An 11668-nucleotide genomic window follows, 5' to 3' on the forward strand; every position below is an offset into this window, starting at 1 on the left:
GGCAATCCTACTTCCGTAGTGATACTGCCTCGAAAACCCAAGGAGGGGTCGCTATGAGTCGGGGCCGACTCGATGGCACATAACAACAACAACAACATATATAGTGTACCACTACAAGAGCTCATCTAAAATTTTTATAACTCATAGAATTAGGGGAAAACATGTTTAAAACAAATAGAACAAAGAAGAGAGAAACCAATTGATAGAGATACAGAAGATAATCCTAGAACCCTGAGCTTTGAAAGAAACTATACAGAAGTGGATTAGGCACCAACCAGTGGAAAAACCTGAACAAAAACAGTGAGTACAGAGACGGCTGGAGCTGTGGACTGTCAGCTACTCTGACGGGACCAACAGCCTGAATATTTCCAAGTTGTGTTGGGACCTGAGAAATGACCTAAAGATCAGCCCTGGTCACCAAGGGCTGCAGGGACAATTGCACTGGTGGCTAGGAAGGGAAATAGCAAGGAGGGAGACTATCTGAGCTGTAGACTTTCCACTGTCCGGAGGGTGCAGCCATTTTGATTGTTTACATGCGGCAGCCATTTTTGATATTTAAAATGACCGAGGGCACAACCATTTTGAATGTTTATAAGTGGTAGCCATTTAGGATATTTAAAGTGACCGAGGGCACAGCCATTTTGAATGTTTACAAGCAGTGGCCATTTTAGATATTTAAGGTGACCAAGGTGCAGCCATTTTAAATGTTTATAAGCTGCGGCCATTTTGGATATTTAAAGTGACTGAGGGAGCAGCTATTTTGAATCTTTACAAGTGGCAACCATTTTGGATTTTAAAGTGATAGCATTCTCATTTGGATTCCAGGGACCAAAGAATAGGCTCTGTTTGCCAAGGTCAGCAGGGACATCCAAAAAACTGACAACAGGAAAGGAGACAGGTGATGAGTATTTAAGTGCCGTCAACTAGTGAACAGAGGATCACAGTACCTTGCTTACGTAGATAACATACAAAGAAAATGAAAATCGTGGGCAAGTTACTCCAACATACAATCACCAATTAAATATAAACACAAAATTGTCACAATGCTTCAGAGACAACAGCGCATCACAGTCCACACAAAGAAGCAAGATTAAGCAGGAGAAACAAGGGACAAGGATACAGACCCAAAACACATCCCTGAGGAAGAGGCAGCATCGGAACTCTCTGATAAGGAATTCAAAAGAATTATATTTTAGTACCTTCAACGAATTGAGAGACAGATAAGGAAAACAAAGAGAAAACCCTAGAACAATTCTGAAAGACAATACAAGAACAAAATGATAAAATAAATGAAAATTTAGAAATGATACAAAATCTACACACAGAAATCCAGAAGATTAACAGTAAATTTTCAGAAATAGATAAGACATTGAATGGGCAAAGGAGCAGAATTGAATCAATGGAAGGCACAATTAGGGAACTTGAAGGTAAATACCTGAACACTTCTTTAGAAAGGGATTGCAGTGTAGTAAATTACTTAATATGGCTTTTCTACCCACAAGTCATTGTAAACCAGTGGTGGAATGAGCAACTGAGGAGCTCCTGATTGTAAATGTTATCAACCTGGGTTATTTCTGTTGGGCGTGGCACAACACAATGTTATGGGAGGCTCACTCTCAGGTGCTTAGAATCCTGTTGTTATGATTGGCTGGTTTGGCTACTCTGCCAAGCTCAAAAGGAGGCCTCCTAGAGGCAGAACTCTCTCTGATTGCTGGTTGAGGAAGACTTGCTGCCAAAACGTGCTGCTGGGGAAGAGATGCAACAGACAGGCATTGCTGAGTAAGACACCGAGGGACATGCACTGCTGGGGGAGAGACTGTGAGAGACTTGGCTGAGAGACGGCGGGCCGGGGAGAGAAACTGAGCATTTTTCCTGAACTCAAGTTGTAGCCTGGTGCTTCCCTAATAAACCTCATAATCTGTGAGTTCTGTGTGGCCACTGCAGTGAATTATCGAACCCAGGAGAGAGGTGGTGGGTGCTTTGGGAGGAATGGTTGGAGAAAGGGCTGGAGGGAGGCAGTATGTCTGGCCTCACAGCAATAGGCCTTGGGCTATTGATGGTGATTCTGCCTTCCTCTTATGCGGTTCTAGGAGGTCAGAATATGTGGCCTCCTTGTCCTTTTTGCAGGGATCAATGAGAAAAAAGGTCAAAACAAATTGAAGAAAGCCTAAAGGTCATGTGGGATACCATCAAAAGGAATAACCTACGTGTAATCGGAATTCCAGAACAGGAAGAGACAGATAAACCCACAGAGAAAATTGTTGAAGATTTGCTGGAAGAGAATTTTCCTGGTATGATGAAAGATGAGAATATATCCATTCAGGAAGTCCAATGAACCCCAAACAGGATAGACCCCAAAAGAAAATCACCGAGACATATCATCATCAAATTTACCAAAACTAAAGATAAAGAAAGAATTATGAGAGCATCATGGGAAAAACAAAAAGTTACCTACAAGGCCCAACCAATAAGACTAAGCTTGGATTTCTCAGCAGAAACCATGCAGGTGAGAAGACAATGGGATGGTATATATAAAACCCTGAAAGAGAAAAATTTCCAACCAAGAATTATGTACCCCGCAAAATTTTCCCACAAATATGATGGCGAAATTAGGACATTTCCAGATAAGCAGAAATTAAGGGAATTTGTTAAAACCAGACCAACCTTACAAGAGATGCTAAAGGGAGTCCTTTGGACAGAGAAGCAACAACAGCCAACAACAACTGACCATTAACACACATGATGATATAACCCAGAAACCAATCCAGCTATGGAAGTATGCAAAGTAAAGAAGCCTACAAGATTGTAAACAGGGAACCAGAGACACCAATTGGCAAATGAAGACAACTACAAACCAAAAACAGGGAAAAAAAACTGTGTCGTTACATAACTTCTAGATGGTAGGGAAATCAAGACAACTACATGATAGAACAGACTGTTCTAAACTTGGGAAGAAAACTATAAATCACAGGGTAACCTCAAAGAAAAATGATAAACCTTCACATAAAAAAAGAGGACCAGCATAAATATTCAGCAAATACTACAACGAGAGCAATGAAGGAAGTGATAACATGATTCATAAAACAAAACTAGCTCAGCACAGAAAATTATATGGAACAAAGAAATTGACACCAGGAAAAAGCATGTAACAAAAGTGACAGCAACAAATTCATATTTGTCGATAATTACATATCTGGCAAGGGACTTATCTCTTAAGATTTATAGCAGAAGAGTACCAAACTATGGTATATACACATCATGGAATGCTATGCAGTACTAAAGAATAATGTAAAGTCTGCAAAACACTGCAGAATATGGATGAACTTGACATTATGCTGAGTGACATAAGTCAATCACAGAAGGACAAATACAGTATTAGTTCGTTGTTGTGGAAGGTCAAAGAAAGGTTTATATATGGAGGGAAATTTTCTATGTTGGTTGCCAGGGGTGGGAGGGAAGTGGAGGGAACACTGCAAAAAAAAAAAAAAAAAAAAAAAAGCATTGACCCATGCCACTTTAGTTTTGTGTATTTCACTGTACATAAATTATATTTCAATAAAATACATTTAAAAACAAAACAAAACAAAAAACAAATAGGCAAACTCGCTAAATTCTGCCTTTCTAAAAAAGACCTTGCAATGTAGGGACTGGGAGATGGAATTCCAATGATTGATTTCTCTCCAAAAATGGCACCTTGACTAGAAATAGCCACAGATCCTAATATTAACAACTTTTACTCTTGGTCCTGCTTAGACTACTATATAGGCTCTTGTCTTTCATTGGCAAAGATGAAACTATTTTAGAAAACATGTTTGTCTTGACTTTTTTTCTTCCCCCTTACATTTTAAAAGAAATAGCGGATGAATTGGCCCTCTTTTACTAAATCAGATGTCTAGAGAAAGCCGCCAGATGGCGTTCTCAGACCCACACCTTACCCACTTAGTGCTGCACAGTTCTCTGAGCCAAGATTCCTATTCCGAACGCTTGAATCAACAAATCTAGTGATGAATGGTGCTACTGTGTGTACAACAAACAGAGTAAGAAGTACTCATTCACCTTTTCCAGTCACAAAGCAATCACTTATATTCATACTCACTGTAAGTATTCTATTACTCAAGTTGTCAGGTTCTTAACTCTCAATTTCTTACTAAAGATCAAGTTCAATTCCATATTTGCTCTACTGTAAGGTCCTGAAACATCCCTGAACTCTACCTGAGGGGTTCAAGTGCTCTCTGAAGTGTCCAGAGTCCCAATTCCTCAAGGGCCTTTTGCTATGAAATTGTTTGAAATTCTCTGTTATCAATGTGAAATCTGAGTGCCTCCCATTTCTACTAAATGAAGATTCTAAAAGCCTCAGCTCCAGATGGACTTGTCCTTCAGAACTTTCTTGGTGCTTTACAAGGACAAGCTCAGATTCCTACAATATGTAAAATAAGATGGACTGGGACACCCAAGTTTAGAGAAATTAAGTTTTCTTTCAACAGGCCATAAATATTTAGTACAAGACTGATATCAGATTTTCAGTCTAACTTTCGGTCTAATTTACCTAATCACAATCTGGTCAATAATCTGGTTTAGGAAAAAGAAAAGAAAATCTCAGTTCAAAACATACAGAGGCCAAGATCATGGCCTCTATGTAGAAGTTAAATTCTTTCAGGTTGACTGGCTCTAGCTTAGTCGCCTTGAATTTGATGTTCTTGAGTTATCTTACCATTCCAATTGCTACCCTTTATCTTTAGGTGCATTTTAAACACAGAGATAAAGTTGTACTATACTGTCACCTAAAACACACACAGACATGGATCACTGGCAATGCTATATTAAAATGAGCCAAAATAACACAATGGAATACTATACATCAAACAGAATGAATAATCCACCATTGTGCCTAACAGTATGGGTGAATCTCTCAACATTAGGTAGAATGAAAGAAGCCAGGCACAAAAGAGTACATACTGTATCATTTCATTTATAAAACCAAAACCAAATTCAGTGCCATAGAGTCAATTCCTACTTAAACTGACCCTATAGGACAGAACAGAACTGCCCTGCAGGGTTTCCAAGGCTGTGAATCTTTACAGACCCAGACTGCCTCATCTTCGTCCCATGGAGTAGCTGATTGGTTCGAATTGCTGACCTTGTGGCTTGCAGCCAAATGCTAATGTAGGTTATCAGACATCAAAATAAAGGTTACTTGTCAATTGGTAAATAGTGACTACAAAGGAGCACAAAGAGAGCTAGTGAGGTGCTGGGAATGTTTTGTTTCTTGACTGGATACTGGTTCCGTGGGCGTGCTCAATTTTTGAAAAGTCTTTGAACTACACATATATGACAGTGATATATATTCATTCAATGGATTCTTCAGATAGCAGCAAAAGTTACAAAAAAAAAAGTTATTAGAGTCACACACACTTGTCTGCATATTTATTATACTTCAACAAAAAGTGAAAAGAAAACAGGCCAAAGAAGCCATAGCCAACAACGACCTGGCTCATCTAACACAGTCTAACAATACTGGCTCTCTGGCCAAACTGCAAAATGGAACCTCAAACCACACTGTCTGAGAAGTAGCTTGTTGCCACAAATAGGTACCATTCTATGAATCTACATATCATTTCGTTGCTGCCCAGATGTTTACAATCTTTCTATGCATGATGATTGAAGGAAATTGTAATCCGCTTGGGAACACAGTACGGAATGACAGTCCCATATCCTTAGAAACTCTTGAATTAGGTGGAGCAAGAAATGCTCGGCATTTCTCAAACTGAAAGAACTGAACAAAAAATTTAAGCCTCGAGTTGCAATATTGAGAGATTCTATGGGCAAAATATTGAATGATGCAGGAAACATCAAGAGAAGATGGCAGGAATACACAGAGTCACTGTACCAAAAAGAACTGATCGATCTTCATCCATTTCAGGAAGTGGCATATGATCTAGAACCAATGGTAATGAAGGAAGAAGTCAAAGCTGCAATGAAAGAATTGGTGAAGAACAAGACTCCGGGAATTGATGGCATACCGATTGAGATATTTCAACAAACAGATGCCTCATTGGAGGCACTCACTCAGTTATGCCAAGAGATTTAGAAGACAGCTACCTGGCCAACTGACTGGAAGAGATCCATATTTGTGCCCATTCCAAAGAAAGGTGATCCCACAGAATGTGGAAATTATAGAACAATATCATTAATATCACACACAAGTAAGATCTTACTGAAGATAATTCAGAAACGTTTGCAGCAGTTTATTGACAGAGAACTTCCAGAGGTGCAAGCTGGATTCAGAAGAGGACGTGGAACAAGGGATATCATAGCTGTTGTCAGATGGATCTTGGCTCAAGGCAAAGAATACCAGAAAGATGTTGACTTGTGTTTTATTGACTATGCAAAGGCATTTGATTGTGTGGATCATGACAAATTATGGATAACACTGAGAAGAATGGGAATTCCCGAGCACTTGATTGTACTCATGAGGAATCTGTACCTTGACCAGGAGGCTGTCGTTCGAACAGAACAAGGGGACACTACATGGTTTAAAATCAAGAAGGGAGTGCGTTAGGGTTGTATTCTTTCTCCACACTTATTCAATCTATATGCTGAGCAAATAATCCGAGAAGCTGGACTATATGAAGAAAAACGTGGTATCAGGATTGGAGGAAGAATCATTAACAACCTGAGATATGCAGACGATACAACTTTGCTTGCTGAAAGTGAGGATGGCTTAAGGCACCTACTGATGAAGGTTGAAGAATACAGTCTGAAGTATGGATTACGTCTCAATATAAAGAAAACAAAAATCCTCACAACTGGACCAATAAGCAGCATCACAATAAATGGAGAGAAGATTGAGGTTGTCAAGGAATTCACGTTGCTTGGTTCTACAATCGATGTCAATGGAAGCAGCAGTCAGCACATTAGACGACGTGTAGCACTGGGAAAGTCAACTGCGAAGGAAATGTTTCAAGTGCTGAGGAGCAAGGATATCTCCTTGAGGACTAAGGTGCGCCTGACACAAGCCATGATATTTCCAATCACCTCGTATGCACGTGAGAGCTGGACAATGAATAAGGAAGACCAAAGAAGAGTTGATGCTTTTGAGTTGTGGTGCTGGCAGAGAATAATGAAAGTACTGTGGACTGCTAAAAGAACTAACAGATCTGTCCTGGAGGAAGTGCAGCCAGAATGCTCCTTGGAAGCAAGAATGGCCAGACTTCGTCTCACCTATTTTGGTCATGTTGTAAGAAGGGACCATTCCCTGGAGAAGGATGTCATGCTTGGTAGGGTGGAGGGTCGACGAAAGAGGGGGAGGCCTTCAACGAGATGGATTGATACAGTGGCTGCGATGATGGGCTCAAGTATAGCAGGGATTGTGGGGCTGGTGCGGCATCGGGCAGTGTTTCGTTCTGCTGTGCATGGGGTCGCTATGAGTCAGAAACAACTTGACGGCACTTAACAACAAGGTTTTCCACTGTGACTGTTCTGGGACCAGGCCAGTTTCAACTCTAATGAAGAAACAATGGATGCTAGGTATAAATGAGCCAAAGAGTCAAGTTTGTTATAAAGTTTAACCCTTTAGAAGTAAACCCTTTATTAAATCAAAACCAAAACCCACTGCCATTGAGTAGATTCCAACTATAGTGACCCCCATTGGGTTTCCAAGGCTGTAAATCTTTATGAGAGTAGACTGCCTCATCTTCCTCCCATGGAGTAGCTGGTGAGTTTGAATTGCCAACCTTCTAGTTACCAGCAAAATGCCTTACCTACTATGCCACCAGAGCTCCTTACAAATAGTATACACATATATTTATATATAAAAAACCAAACTCACTGCTATCAAGTCAATTTTGACTCAGTGACCCCTGTCAAGTTTCCAAGGCTGTAAATCTTTCTTCCACAGAGTGGCTCAGGAGTTTGAATCACTGACCTTTTGGTTAGAAGCCAAATGACTTAACTACTATACCACCAGAGCTCCTTTTATGTATATTAAAAAAAAAAAAAAACCCAATCTCACTGCTGTCGAGTCGTTTCCGACTCATAGTGACTCCTCGAGTTTCCGAGGCAGTATCACTATGGAAGTAGATTGCCCAAACTTCCTTCCAAGGAGTGGCTGGTGGGTTTGAACCACCAGCCTTCTGGTTAGCAGTCAAATGCCTTAGGCACTACACCACCAGAGCTCTCACAATTCCATTACAACACCTAAATTATTTTTTTAACAGTCTCTTAATATCATTCATTATTCAGTCAGTTCATATTTCTTAATTATTATTTTTCTTTATTAAGAGTTTACTAAAAGCAGGAAGGCTAGCTAAGTTTTATTTTCTGTTCCTCTAAATTTTAGTAAAAGTTCTCAAGGAACAGTCAGATGAGATAAAGGAAAAGCAGGACATAATGCACGAAATTCCTTAATTAGTCCCTAAATTACTGAATGAACTCTTGTTACCACCACTACCATGACCTGTGGATAGGAAAATATAGAGGAATAAGCATGGGCTTTGGTGCTGGCAAAGCTTTCACCTAATCTAAGGTCAGCCGTCTTCTGATTGGATGGTGCTGCACATATTACTTATCTTAGGCACATTCTCCTATCCCGACACTGGTAGGCTTACCCCGAATTAGGAAATATATATATTACAAAGTATAAAACTAATATTTAACATCAATAAACAGAACATTCAAAAATTTCAAATCTGATGACACTAAGTCTTGTTTAGGATGTGCAGAAATGAGAACTGAGACACTGCTTGAGGGAGTGTAAATTTGAATGAATCACTGTAACAATGTGGCAATATCTAGCAGCTCTGCAGGACAAAGCCATGGTGATCTGCTTCCATAAAGATTACAGCCTAGGGAGCCCTACTGGGAAATTCTACTCTGTTGTATGAGGCCACTACGAGTCAAAACCAACTCAAAAGCATCTAACAACAACAGTATATCTGAAGATGTACATATTGTGCGACACAGTAAGTGCACTGTGCACGAGACATATATACTCTAGAAAAACTCTGTGTACAAGAAGACATGTGTAAGAATGCTCATAGCAGCATTGTTCTATTAACAGGAAAAATGATAAACAGTGGTACATTCATTCATCAGATTGTTCAAATAGTACAAAGATTTAAAAAAAATGTATTATCAGAGATACACTTACCAATATGGATAGTTCTTACAAACACAATGTTCAATGAAAAAATATAAATGGCAGATATTACAAAATAAAATACCATTTTTATAAAAATTAAAAACTAAACTATAGTATGTCTATATTGCTTAGGGGTAAATATATAACTAAAGGTTTTTTTTTTAAAGCATGGGGATGATAATCATCACACTTAAGAGGCTGGTTATCTCTTGGGAGCAGGGAGGAAAATCCAACATGCATTTTCCCCAGATGCTCAATTTGTATTTGTAGTGTTATTTCTTTAAGCAGGAAAATAGAGAATAATTTAGCAAAAGCTGTGTATTAATCTTTTTGTGTAACAAATATTTCATAATAAATCTATAAAAATTTTAAGGCATTTAGTATATCTGACACAGAGCAGAAAATAAACAATAGCTATTGTTATGATCTGAATTACGGGATGGATTTATAGTTTTTGAGTATATCATTAAACAAAAAAGGGAAAAAATTGTTACTGTGGCTCTAAAGTAGGGCAGAAAGCTCAGTAATGGTCCAGATGACTTCTCCCACCTAATAATCCATGTGTGAAGAACAACATGAATATGGCTGGAATAACAAACATCATTTGATTTTCTAGACACATACTGTCCTAATTTAGTGCTAATCCAGTTGGGTCATTTATATCATATCAAAATGCTGCTACCAAAATTTTGACTCCTACCTTTCAGGCTCTTTCACCGCTAAAAAGAACTCCAGCAGTGGACTGAGGAAATTAGGGTTGCTGACCCACTGTGATCTTTCCACTCTGGGCCTGCTGGGAGACAGCACTGGCTTGGCAGTTGGGAGATTCAGGGATTCTTGTACTAACTCTATCACATACTAATTAAGCAACCTTGGAAAATTCTCCAACTATCTCTGTTGTTGTTGTTGTTGTTGTGTGCCATTGAGTCAGACCCGACTCATAGTGACCCCTCCTTGGGTTTCTGAGGCAGTATCACTACGGAAGTAGATTGCCCCATCTTCCTTCCGAGGAGTGGCTGGTGGGTTTGAACCACCAGCCTTCTGGTTAGCAGTCACCAACTATCTCTGAGGGGTCGTTTATTTTATCTGTAAAATAGGAGTAATATGGCCCAGTGGTTAAAAGCATGGGCTCAATCACTGACTACTCCATTTCCTAATGGTAAGACATAGGCAACTTTTTTAATGTCTCTAAACCCCAGTTTCTTTGTACGTAAATAAGAGAACCTACTCCACAGGACTGTTGTAAGGATTAAATGAATAATTCTGTTAAGGTTCAGCATAGCAACTGTCAGACAATAATTACCGTATCATTGCATATAACACGCCCACATAAGTAACACACATATAACATGCACAGAGCTCACAGGAAGCTGGCGTGAAGGAACTGAGTGGTTTGCAAAAAAACATATAAAGTGTACGTTATTTGCTAAAAATGGTACTCAATTATTGACCTAGGTTGTTGTGAAACTTAAGAAAAGTGATTTGTTGTTGTTATGTGCCGTTGAGTCGGACCCGAGTCATAGTGACCCTTCCTTGGGTTTCCAAGGCAGTATCACTACGAAGTAGATTGCTCCCTCTTCTTGAAAGAAAAGTGATAATGGATAAGATTTTGTAAAGATCAGTAAATGCTATTTTATATATTTATGTAACAACTATTTAAAATTCAATTTAAAACACAAAACTTTACCCACTCAGTACTAAAGTGTAAGAATGATGATTTTCAAGGGAAACATTAATTTTCCTAGAAATTTCTGCTGTATATTTCTTACACTCTGTGGGAAAGAATGAGTTTGAAAGTTTACAAAATTGTCTTAAAAACTAGAGGTGTCTCTAACTATTTATCTTTAAGGCTCTTAAGAAAGACTGCTTTGAAGTTATATCCAGGACAATCTTAAATGTTTTCTGAAAACCCAAGGGTCTGAAAATTAGGTTAATGTATCTACAGTTCAAAAACCAAAACCAAACTCACTGCCATCGAGACAGAGTTGACTCATAGCGACCCCTCCTCAGGTTTCCGAGGCAGTATCACTACCAAAGTAGATTGCCCAACCTTCCTTCCGAGGAGTGGCTGGTGGGTTTGAACCACCAGCCTTTTGGTTAGCAGTCAAATTCCTTAGGTACTATGCCACCAGAGCTCCCCTATCTATAGTTGTTGTTGTTGTTGTTATTTGCCGTCGAGTTGGCCCTGACTCATAGCGACCCCTCCTCGGGTTTCTGAGGTATCTATAGTTAGGGACTGGGAATTATTAAAACTTAAGAAAAAGAAAAAATCCTCTTCTTGCTAGAGCAAGCTTCTAAAAATCCTGAAAGAGATCTTGAAGATGTGTGAATTTTCCTGTAAAATTAAAAAGGGCAATTTTCCTGCAGCTAGCTAAGTACATGAAAGTACAAGATACAAGTTATGAGACAAGGGGGGACTTGAAAATCTCTTAAGTGCCATAATAAAGCACCTGTATGCTTGATTCAATTTTGATAGTTCTCAGTAAATTTGTACTTTTCAAAAGCAAAGGTTAAAAAAAAAAAAAAAAA

At 39.0% G+C, this 11668-nt stretch overlaps 1 protein-coding gene across 1 annotated transcript in view; it reads right to left on the bottom strand.

Annotated features, from left to right (window-relative positions):
* Positions 1-11668, bottom strand: part of IDE (insulin degrading enzyme) — a 161473-nt gene that overhangs the window by 82671 nt on the left and 67134 nt on the right. The window lies entirely within an intron of this gene.

This window comes from Orycteropus afer, unplaced genomic scaffold (assembly GCF_000298275.1).
Source record: "Orycteropus afer afer isolate SDZICR_OR568_19922 unplaced genomic scaffold, OryAfe1.0 scaffold00293, whole genome shotgun sequence".
Taxonomy (NCBI): Eukaryota; Metazoa; Chordata; class Mammalia; order Tubulidentata; family Orycteropodidae; genus Orycteropus; species Orycteropus afer.